This window comes from Pleurodeles waltl, chromosome 8, assembly GCF_031143425.1.
Source record: "Pleurodeles waltl isolate 20211129_DDA chromosome 8, aPleWal1.hap1.20221129, whole genome shotgun sequence".
Taxonomy (NCBI): Eukaryota; Metazoa; Chordata; class Amphibia; order Caudata; family Salamandridae; genus Pleurodeles; species Pleurodeles waltl.
Window position 1 is genome coordinate 1,297,929,196 of NC_090447.1, and position 12,051 is coordinate 1,297,941,246.

Consider the following 12,051-nt stretch of genomic DNA (forward strand, 5'->3'; position numbering starts at 1 on the left):
TCCAGGTCTTGGCGGCGAGGTAGGAGAAGGATCTGCCGCCAGAGGTCTTGCGCTGGATTCGGGGGACGATGGCAAGGGCGAGGTTGGCAGAGCGTAGTTGGCGTGAGGGAACGTAGAAGTTGAGTCTGGTGTTCAGGTAGGTGGGTCCGGTGTTGTGTAGTGCCTTGTGTGCGTGGGTGAGGAGTTTAAAGGTGATCCTCTTGTCTACGGGGAGCCAGTGGAGGTCCTTCAGGTGGTGGGAGATGTGACATCGGCGGGGTATATCGAGGATCAGGCGGGCGGATGCGTTCTGGATGCGTTGGAGTCGTTGGATGTCTTTAGTTGGGATGCCTGTGTAGAGTGCGTTGCCGTAGTCGAGTCTGCTACTGACGAGGGCTTGGGTCACCGTCTTTCTGGTTCCTGTTGGAATCCACTTGAAGATTCTGCGGAGCATGCGGAGGGTGTTGAAGCAGGAGGAGGAGACTGCGTTGACCTGTTTGGACATGGTGAGAGCTGAGTCGAGGATGACGCCGAGGTTTCGTGCGTGGCTGGCTGGGGTGGGTGGGGGGCCCAGGGCGGTGGGCCACCAAGAGTCATTCCAGGCCGATGGGGAGCATCCGAGGATGAGGACTTCCGTCTTGTCGGAGTTTAGTTTCAGGCGGCTGTTGCTCATCCATTCGGCGATGGATTTCAGTCCCTCATGGAGGTTGGCTTTGGCGGTGTGAGGATCTTTGGTCAGGGAGAGGACGAGCTGGGTGTCGTCGGCGTAGGAGAGGATGCTGAGGTTGTGCTGACGGGCCAGTTGTGCAAGGGGGGCCATGTAGATGTTGAACAGCGTTGGGCTTAGCGAGGAGCCTTGGGGGACGCCGCAGATGAGGTCGGTGGCTTCGGAGCGGTGAGAGTCGGACTCTCTGGGTTCTGCCGGAGAGAAAAGAGGAGATCCAGTTGAGGGCTTTGTCTTGGATACCGGCTTCGTGGAGGCGATTTAGTAGGGTGCGGTGGCAGACCGTGTCGAAGGCAGCGGAGAGATCCAGGAGGATGAGGGCTGAAGTTTCGCCGTTGTCCATTTGTTGTCTGATGTCATCTGTGGCGGCGAGGAGTGCAGTCTCTGTGCTGTGGTTGCGTCTGAAACCGGATTGGGAAGGGTCTAGGATGGAGTTGTCTTCGAGGTAGTGGGAGAGCTGTGCGTTGACGATCTTCTCGATGACTTTCGCTGGGAAAGGGAGGAGGGAGATCGGACGGAAGTTTTTGAGATTGTTGAGGTCAGCCTTAGGTTTTTTGAGGAGGGGTTGGATTTCTGCGTGCTTCCAGCTGTCCGGGAAGGTAGCGGTGTTGAAGGAAAGGTTGATGATCTTGCGGAGTTTGGGGGCGATGGTGACGTCGGCTTTGTTGAAGACGTGATGTGGGCAGGGGTCTGGGGGAGATCCTGAGTGGATGGAGTTCATGGTCTTTAGGGTTTCGGCGTCATCTACGTGGGTCCAAGTGGTGAGGCGGTCGGCGTGGGAGGAGTTGTTGGGGGTGGGGTCGGGCGGAGGTGCGGTGTTGAAGCTGTCGTGGATGTCTGCGATTTTCTGGTAGAAGAAGGTGGAGAGATTGTCGCAGAGTTTCTGGGATGGTGGGACGTCGTTGATGCTGGCGTTGGGGTTGGAGAGCTCCTTCACGATGCAGAAGAGTTCCTTGAAGTCGTGTGCGTTGTTGTTAAGGCGTTCTGTGAAGTGGGAGCGTTTGGCGAGTCGGATCAGTTGGTGGTGTTCGCGGTTGGCTTCCTTGAGGGTAGCAAGGTTGTCGGGTGTTCGCTTGAGGATCCATTTTTTCTTGAGTTTCTGGCAGGTGCGTTTGGAGGTGGTCAGTTCGTCTGTGAACCAGGCTGGTTTTTTCTTTTCTTGGTTGACGGTGGGTCTCTTGAGTGGTGCTAAGATGTTGGCGCAGTTGAGGATCCATTGTTGGAGGTTGATGGCGGCGGAGTCCGGGTCGGTGGGGTCGGGTGGTGGGTTTTTGGCGAGGGTGCTGGCTAGTTGGTCTTTGGTGATTTTTCCCCAGCGGCAGTGAGGCGGTAGTGGGGTGCGGTGGTGTTCGGTGTTTTTCTTGAAGGAAACGTGGACGCAGTGGTGGTCGGTCCAGTGGAGTTCGGAGGTGTGGCTGAATGAGATGTGGTTGCTTGCAATGAAGAGTGGGTCAAGGGTGTGGCCGGCGATGTGGGTGGGTGTGTTGACCAGTTGACGGAGTCCGAGGTTGGAGAGGTTGGTGGTCAGTGATGCGGTGTTGGCGTCATTGTTGTTCTCCAGGTGGAAGTTGAGGTCTCCCAGGAGGATGTAGTCTGAAGAGGCGAGGGCGTGGGTGCTTGCGAGGTCGGAGATGGTGTCGCTGAAGGGGGCTCTTGGTCCTGGAGGACGGTATATGAGGGTTCCTCTGAGGGTAGTGTTGGGGTCCGTGTGGATCTGGAAGTGGAGGTGTTCGGCTGTCTTGAGGGTGTCGTCCGTGTGGGTGTGGATCTTGAGGGTGGATTTGTGGGCGATGGCTATTCGTCCGCCGATTCCGTTGGTGCGATCTCTTCTGGTGATCTTGTAGCCGTCAGGGATGGCGATGGCGATGTCTGGGGCTGAGGAGTCGTTCCACCAGGTTTCGGTTAGGAAGGCAACATCTGGGGCGGTGGTGTCGAGCAGGTACAAGAGCTCGATGGCGTGCTTTCGTGCAGAGCGTGTGTTAAGGAGGATGCAGTGCAGGTGGTTTGTGTTGGTTGTTGCAGGCTTCGTTGTTCTGTTGCAGGTGAAGTTGCAGTTGCGGCAGGAAAAAGGTCCTTTGGTGTGCTTCGGGGTGGCTTGGCAGCAGGCAGTCGAGGAGCCAGGGTTGAGTGCGTGGAGTTCGCTGGCTGAGTAGCGAAGGCTGGTGGCGCGGGGGCGTGGGGACCAGGGGGACTGGCACTGGGTGCGGTCCAGGCGCGCAGCGCCAGCCATTAAGAAGGGAGGGAGGAGCAGCTGGGAGGCGGGAAGCGGGAGGGAGCGGCGAATGGGGGCGCGAGGGGCGTGGGGCCGCGGGGAGGCAGCGGCAGGGGGAGAACGGCGAGGGGGCGAGCGCACAAGGGGCGAAAAAGCCAGAAATAAGGCAAAATAACATGAGTAAAGGCACAATACAGAAACAGTCACAAAAATACGCTAAAAGGTACAAGTACAATTGGAATACAGCAGTCAGAAGGGGCACAAAAATACGCTAAATGGCACAGTACAATTGGAATACAGCAGTCAGAAAGGGCACAAAAAGGGGGCTAGAGCGCAAGGGGGCGAGGCGCTGAAAAAATAGAACAAACACTTACAGGACGGCGAAAAGTGGCACACGGGCCTCGAACACGCTAGCAGCAGCGTGGGCGGGGGTCAGGGGCACGAGACAGCTGGGTGGTGCTGCGGATGTGGGGGGCGAGCTCTAGACCTAAATCAGGTCAGAGGTCGCTCACTCGCGACGCACAGCGCCAGCCATTAAGAAGGGAGGGGGGAGGGAGGAGCAGCTGGGAGGCGGGAGGCGGGAGGGAGCGGCGAATGGGGGTGCGAGGGGGGCGGGGCCGCGGGGAGGCAGCGGCAGGGGGAGAACGGCGAGGGGGGATCGCACAAGGGGCAAAAAAGCCTGAAACAAGGCAAAATAACACAAGTAAAGGCACAATACAGAAACAGTCACAAAAATACGCTAAAAGGTACAAGTACAATTGGAATACAGCAGTCAGAAGGGGCACAAAAATACGCTAAATGGCACAGTACAATTGGAATACAGCAGTCAGAAAGGGCACAAAAAGGGGGCTAGAGCGCAAGGGGGCGAGGCGCTGAAAAAATAGAACAAACACTTACAGGACGGCGAAAAGTGGCACACGGGCCTCGAACACGCTAGCAGCAGCGTGGGCGGGGGTCAGGGGCACGAGACAGCTGGGTGGTGCTGCGGACGTGGGGGGCGAGCTCTAGACCCCACTGCTCACAGTGGAGCCCTCTTCGCTGTCCTGGGGGGTGTCCCCTGTACCCCTGGACACATGCCGTGCCTCCATTAAATCGATCACATGTGTAATCCGGTCCAGGCCTCTTGCCACATCCCCTGCAAAGTGGCCCATTTCCACTTGGAGGCCGACTGTCCTTCTTGACAGGCCAGTGGTGTTGACTGCCAGTCTGCCAATTGATGAGGCCATCCTGTCCAGCCTCTGGAGCAGCTGGCGGTCCCTGCGCCGCCCACCCTCGCTCTGTGACAGTAGTCCAGCCACCAGTTCCCGCATGGACAGGGCTAGGTCCCCAGTGTTTGTGCCAATGACGTCCAATTGGGCATGGAGCTGCTGCATGCTGGTTTAATTTCTCCTCACAAAGCGGTGCAGAACCCCACTAATACTAACATTTGGTTCTGCAGGCGCTGACCACGGAGCAGTTGTGCCTCGGTCATGGTGGTGGATGGACGCCCGGACTCAGCCTGCAGCCCTGCTCTCCTCAACCTGCGTCGCCTGCGCAGCGGTGGATGCCCTGTGAGCTGTACCGTGGCACTCCTGGCTGTTGCTGGCGCAGCCTCCGGAACCACTGTTGCAGCAGGTGTAGACATCAAGGGGATGGTGTTGGTGGTGCAGGTGGGAGTGGTGGCAGCTCCTGTGCTTTCCTCATGGGGCTGGCTGACTGTTGGCACCTGGCTGCTGTGGCTTGTGGTGGTGTCTTGTGGGAGACCTGTGGGACATGGGGAACAGACTGTCAGTGTCTACTATCTGGTGCACACTTCCTAATAAACATTTGCCTATTGACTGCCTACTTGACTACATTGCCCATAATGCATCATTCTGGTGTTTGCTACCCTGAAATGGAGCTATCTTGGTTGTGCATGCCCCTGTGTACATGGTGGGTGGGGGTATGGCATTGATGGGGGTACAGGCATATCACATGGTACTCACCGGTTGATGTAGTGGGCTCAGAGGTGTCCAGATCTCCAAATCCTGTAACTTCCTCCTGCTCCAGGGTCTCCTCCACCCTTTCCTCCAGGGGTGTGGGTGGTGGTACGGATGATGGTCTCCCACCTGTGCCTCTCATCTCCCGGAGCCTTTCTGCCACCCTCTCCTTGGTCCGGGAGCAGAGGTCATACCACCTCTTCTTGATCTCATCCACACTCCTGTGGCTGACCCCCAGGGAGTTCACTTTTTCCTGAATTTCCAGCCAGAGTTGTTTTTTTGTTGAGTCTGGCACATTGAGGGCTGCCTTTCCAAAAAGTTCATCATAGTGCTGACAGCATTCTTCGGTCAGCACCTCCAGCTCCTTCTCAGAAAATTTCAGTTTTCTCTTTCTGGGTGTTTCTGCCATTGTAGCTGCTGTTCCTCCTGTTGGCTGTTCAGCAGTTTAAAAAGGGTGTGGTCCTCCCTCCTTCCAGGTTTATTAGTAAACTTCCTGGCTGTGATGTCATCATCATGTGCCAGGAAGTGTTTCCAGAGTGTTCTGGAGTGGTTTCTGGAGTGTTCTGCAGCACCTGCAATCAATTTACATGGTACTCGCAATTTGCGACACCCACTCGCAAATTGCGAGTCCGTTTTTTGTGCGGTCGCAAACAGCGACCTCGCAGACAGCGGACTCGCTATCTGCGTTGCGACTCCGGGTGCGAGTCGCAATTTGTACACGGACATTGTACCTGCATTCCTATTAGCGACACGCAATTTGCGAGTCGCACATGCTCGCAAATTGCGAGTCGCTAATTTTTTTGTACCTACATCTGGCCCTTAGTTCCCAGCTTCGGTGGGAGGCGGTCCAGATCACTGTGCAAGACACAATTGTAATACCCTGCCCCGACCAAAAGCCAATCCACACTGTCCCCTAAAATCTCAGGCGTTCTGGTGTAAAAAAAGTGATCATCAGTGTTAGGTGCATATGTATTCAGGATAACTATGTGCAGGCCATCCGACATACCCTCCACCAGGACATATCAGCCCTCCACATCCACTTCACTGTACATGTGGGTAAACGGAACACCCAGAGCCCCCCACACAGACACACCTCGCGCATAGGAGGAGAAGGATGATGAGAACATCTGACCCGCCACTTCTTGTACAATTTGTGTGCGTCCTCCTCAGTCATATGTGTTTCCTGAAGGCAGGCAATATGAACTTTATGCCTCTTGAGAAATGAGTGTACCCTATAGCGCTTGGTGTAGCTCTTCAATCCCCTGACATTCCAGATCAACATGTTAATTTGATGGCCCATAGTGATACTGAATTGCCCTCCCTCCTGATTGAACACCTCCCCCTGTGACCCACCCCCAAGGAAGGACAAGGAAAGGACATATAGCACATCTCGCCCTCATACCTGCACTGTTGAAAAAACATCAAACTTTGACCAACGTAGTCTTTCAAACCTCCAACCCCCACTCCGGATATACAGCAAAACAACAGTAACAAACTATTCTGTAATTCCATTCTGTGAATGCTGCCAGGACAACCGCCTAATCCCCAATTTACCATATCTTAAATCCTACCACAAGTGTGGAGTAATTACCACCCACCCCGGCATCAGTCCATCGAGAACCCGAGTACCATCCCAATCTTGATTCATGAAGTAGTAGAGGCCCCTGAATTAGTGAGGTCACAGCTCGCCCCCAGAATGCAACTTCCAGTGTTGACCCCAACCCTACAGAGAGGGGCGCAGTGGCACCCCGAATCATGAAGGTCATAGTCAGAGCTCCACAGGCGCCCCCCCAGCTTCTCACCCCTGGTCGACATCCAGACCCCCGGCCAGACCAGTTGACACTACCACCATTGTTCCGTCCTGCTGTATCTCCACTCAATGATTAGAGTCCCCAGCCGACCTGCCAGTCCCGGTATCCTACATCAGACATGCCTCACGCTACCTCCAATCCGGGCCCTCTGCTCCAGAGGCCCGTGAAGCAACGCCTTCAGCACCGTCCGTCCTCCCCAGGACCACTTTATCCCACATCTCCAGCCAACGCCACACCTCCGGGCACTTGAAGAAATGCGTTCTCCAACCTGAGATTACCTTTAAACGTGCCGGATACAGGAGCATATAACAAATGTTCATGGCTCGAAGTCTTGCCTTGACCTCCATGAATCCTTTTTGAGAACTCTGCACTTTGTTTGTATAATGAGGATAAATAGATACCTTGCAGTTCTCATAAATTGCCTTATCGGACTCACGGGCAGCCCACAACACACAGTCGCGATCCTCATAGTTCAGAAGATGGGCAATAATGGCCCTGGGCGGGGCACCAGGCCGGGGAGGCGCAACAAGTGCTCTATGTGCGCGCTCCACCACAAACACATTTGATAGACCCGAAGGCTACGGTACATCTCTGATCCAGTTTTCAACAAAAGATTCCAAAGCAGACCCTTCAGGCCCAGGTACCTCTCCCCATTGGTTATTTTTGCTACAGGAACCAAGTGAGACCAGCCTCCTAGCACTTGCAACTGGATTACTTATAGAGATTTGTCCAACTAAACATCTTCACATTCTGGCATAGTCATTTTTTTGGATCTTTGAGATGTCCAGCACGACAAAATCAATATGAAAGGTCCATGGGTTAACGTGGCTTGGGGGAAGAAAAGTTCACAGCAGGACAAGGTGATGCATCTATCTATCAAGTTTGCCCCATGCCTAGGTGGATATTCCTCCTTTAATGCAGTCTATTAGATCTTGCAAATATGGATACTTTATTCTACAAATCAGGAAAATGTCATGCTAACAATGCTTTTACCTCTGGGAGGCTGGCTCCTCCGGGACATTGTAACAATATCTCAGGATGCCCTTCATAGCATCAAACACGGGACAATTAGAGTGAAGTGGCTGCAATGATATTCATTGCCAAATATTAGAAGCAGCATGCCAAGACTATTTGCCTTTCGTCTATTGTGTGTGCTCTTCTTTGAAAATCTTGCCTGACAATTTGCACGCAACATGGTCAATAAAAGATGATTAGGGATGACAAAAATAGAGACACAAGGTATGAGCCTTCTATTCTCAAGTGGGAATATGTAATTCATTTGCTTAGGGTGGCTCAAGTTCATATTATTCCAAATCTTGCAACTACCAAAACTGAGGTTTGATTGCAGATTTGATTTTCCCAATCACTGCCACCATTCCTGAAATTAAAATTAAAAGTTAAAATACATGTACATTGATTTGTATTTACCTTTATTAGATGAGGATCCTTCAGAAGGGATTAAAAGAGTCAGTAAAGGATATATGAAATTCACTTTGAATTGCGAGGAAAAGTGCCCTGTGCCACAAATCCTTAAGTGACTGAGATGCAATAAATAGTGCAGTCTTCATGATTACTACTGTAATACAATCGGCTAATTAGTAATATTGAATTTTCTACAGAAATACATTCATGATTTAAACTCGGCATTGCAGTTTTGCTTCTCAGTGATGCAGATCTTCAACATTGCTAAATACTATGGCCTCTCACTCTGCGCTGTTTTTGCAGACATATTGTACAGTCTTCCATATGCATACACCCATGCTGTGCAGTATTAAGATGTAGTCTGTTTCCATAATGTTGACATTTTACAATAAAGAAGCATTCACTTTTGACATGCACAAATTTCATAGCAGATAACATGCTCTATGCCACCACCACCATTAGCTGACATTTTAACCTCAAGGCAGGATTTAGTTTAGTATTCATAGGGATGTGCATCCCCAGTGCATCACATACTTGACTCTGAAAGGCGGCATCTCTCTTTTTTACTTTTAATCAGTTGGCTTTTCTTTGTTTTACATCACATTGTACAGTAGGATCAGACAGGGCTTTAAGTGGGCCAGGTCCTGCCGGTGTTCAGCACCGGCAGTTCTAAAAAGCCAATGCTGATGCGGGTCCCCATCGGGCTCTCCATTATTGCCATCACCCTCAGGATGAAAAAAAGAATCTTACGTCAGAAGCAGTGCCACCCTTCACTGCTGTGAATGTAACTTCAAAGAGGCTCGTTATAGTTATTTCATAGTCTCATCACTTCAGAATTGAAGCATTTTCAATATTACATATAACAAAGCCATTGATGTACTGGTTTATCTCATGCAACTAACCACCATTGACAAAGCCAATAGTCCTGGCGTGTTTTGGTGTAATGTCAGTTGTTATTAATCTGGATGCAATGAAAGAAAGAAGCAGCAAAATACCAGTTGTGCGGCACACTACCTAAAGCACATATTTTTAGCTTATGTGTTTTTAAGCCACAGCATAAATTATACAGGCCCCCCCCCCCTTTGGAGCCCCCTAGCTTTTTTCATCCCATTTTAAACCCTTGGAACAGAAGCAGTTTAGAAGGCATCCATTGTGTACAATCATGGTATGTGTTCTTTTTATACATCTGCTGCGAGTGAGTGATGCAGGTTACTTCATGTCACTGCTATGTACCAGACATAATCAAGTTAGTGTTAAGTCTTGGCCCATTGATATACCTCAGTAAAAAATTGTTGTCCAGAGGTTTTCATTTTTTATTTGTGTTTATGTATCATTAGAGTGGGCATTTAGCTTAGATAGACATTACTAATTCGGGCCATTTTGTTTCTGGGCAACATTTTTTAAAATCTCAGATGTGTTGCAGTGATGATGTAATATTTCAGGAACCATGAGACCTATATACTTTATTTTGGTATCAAAACATAGTTGTGGGGATGAAGTAGTCTTTTAGAGGCAGAAAATAACTCCTCAGAGCAACCCTTTCTCTATTTTCTAGAATGGCGGATCTATAATGATGTTAACCATCATATTTGTAATTTATTTTAATATTATTTTTGTTTCAGGTTTTCCATTAATTTAAAATTGGAATCATGAGCAAAGCAGGTGGTAGCAAAGGATCTTCACCTCCTGACAGAGTGTTGCTGACTACAAAATCTGAGGACTCCTTCAACAAAGAAAAATGTGTCATATGCCAAACTAATTGGAAAGAAAAGCTAACATTAACTGCAGCTGGACAGAAAAGAGTTTGGGATGCTGCAGAAATACAGCAAGATGAAGTTCACAAAAGATTAAAACTGATGGGTGAACAAGATCAAATACTGTAACATTGTAACAACAATTGCTACAAGTTGTATACAATGGAAAAAAGCCTGAAAAAAAATTGTCAATAAATAGCAGAAACCACTGAATCAGAACAAGAATCCGAGTCTTCTGAGAAAGCGACAACCGAACCCAGTGCACATCCACTTGGAAGATCGATAGTAAACCCTCCTCCACCTCCAACAACTGATCATAAAGCATAGGATCTTTAATGTGTTATCTGTGCTTTAGCAAGAACAAGGGGCAAAGGGATTAATGAAAAAATAAGGTACAGAGCATATGAGTCTCAAAGGGGAAACATGTTTTTATCTGCAGCTAGTTTCTTCCAAGATAAAGTTTTCAGCTGAGTAGCTGATCTGAACAGCGAGTTGAATGTTTTTTTGCGCAGATTTATATGCCCAGCCGAACCACATACATTCGAAAATATGAATGTACAATGAGCTCCCAGTGGCAACATAACCGCCAGCCTTCAGTTAAATTTGCACTCTTTGAAAAAGCAAGTTAAGTTTTAAATCCACTCTTGAGTGCTGGCACAGGTTCATACTCAGTGAGATCAGAGAAATAATGATCAACACTGTTGAAACTGTATTGATCCATATTAATGAAATTAAGATTTTCCTGGTAAGAATGTACGACAAAAAGAAATTGTGTCAGTCTAACAAAAAGAATGAGCCACTTTTGGTGTTCTCAGCTGATTTGACTCATGAAGTTCTTGCTGACAAAATAAGATCACAGGATGCAGTAAAATCAGCAGGAACCATTTTAAGAAACATCCTGAAAGATTTATATTTTGGACTTAATGACAGATTTTGGGATGCCCGGAGCTCTGCAAATCATTGGAGTCTTAACATTTTTACATCATTGTTTAATATCAGCAAAGTAAAACTGTTACAAACAAACGTTCTTGAATTCGGAACAGAAGCAGGTAACTTCTATGGCTTTGAAGATAGAAGCGAAGAAGTGGAAGACAATCCCATGAACCGACTGTCTTATGCTGCGCAAATGTACTGTCTTTTCGAAATCATGTTTTAGGAATTACATTGTGGCAAAAAGAAAACTCTGCTACACATGATGACTGCTCACGCAATCTATGAAAAGTGCAAAAATTGAGAGGTAATCACTTCAATGAACAGGATTGGTAAATCAGCAAGTTATAATTACATTTTATGGAGCAGGAACTTGTTAGCAGCTCATGCTGTCAAATCTTGTGAATTTGACAGTACACCACTTCCAAGTCACTTTACCAGGAAATGATTTACAATTGCTGCTCTTGATAATTTTGATTTTGAAGATAGCTCTTTATTGTCAGGAACGTCCAGAACACTGCCATGGTCCTTTCTCAATATTGTACCAATAAGGTAGTTGCTGGAAAACAAGCTGTGTCAGCTGTAGGCATAAACAAAGGAAGCTACAAACTTACAAATTGTCCCAGTCTACCAGACATTTTCAAAGTGGCTCAGGACGTGGATCTTCTTCTACCAGATGCTGCAGTTCGCAAAACTGATTTAACTGAATTTATCACATCGCTTATTATGTGCGGACTGAAGGATGAAGAAAAGCCAGTTCCTCTGTGGTCTGGAATTTATGCTCTGATCACCCAGAATACTGTCCCACTGAAGAAGGTTGGGTTTTTACCGGTAATACCATCTCCAGTCACAAATTACGCACCAGTCTACACAGCTCTACAGATGTTCCAAAATGTGCGCGCTCAGCTTGAAGACCAGTCAATACGGCCAAACTTCTGCAATGAAGGTGTTTTCCATATTGTAGATAACATTTTTGTGAGCAATCCAGTAGAAGATGATGATGCTTATCCAATGACGGACGTTTTCCACATGACAAAGGTTGTGTTGCGGTGTGCAGGAAGTTATCTAAATGGATGTGGCATAGAATGTGAAGAAGAATCAGAACTTTGCAAGTACTGGGGTGTGATTGGAAGAGTATGTATCCAGGGAATTCCTTAGTAGTTCTATCCCATCTATAAAGTGCTTTATACTATGAAATGTTTGAACAGACTGCCTTTATTTATCAAATAAGGAGTTCCAGTGATTCCTTAGAGTCTTCTAT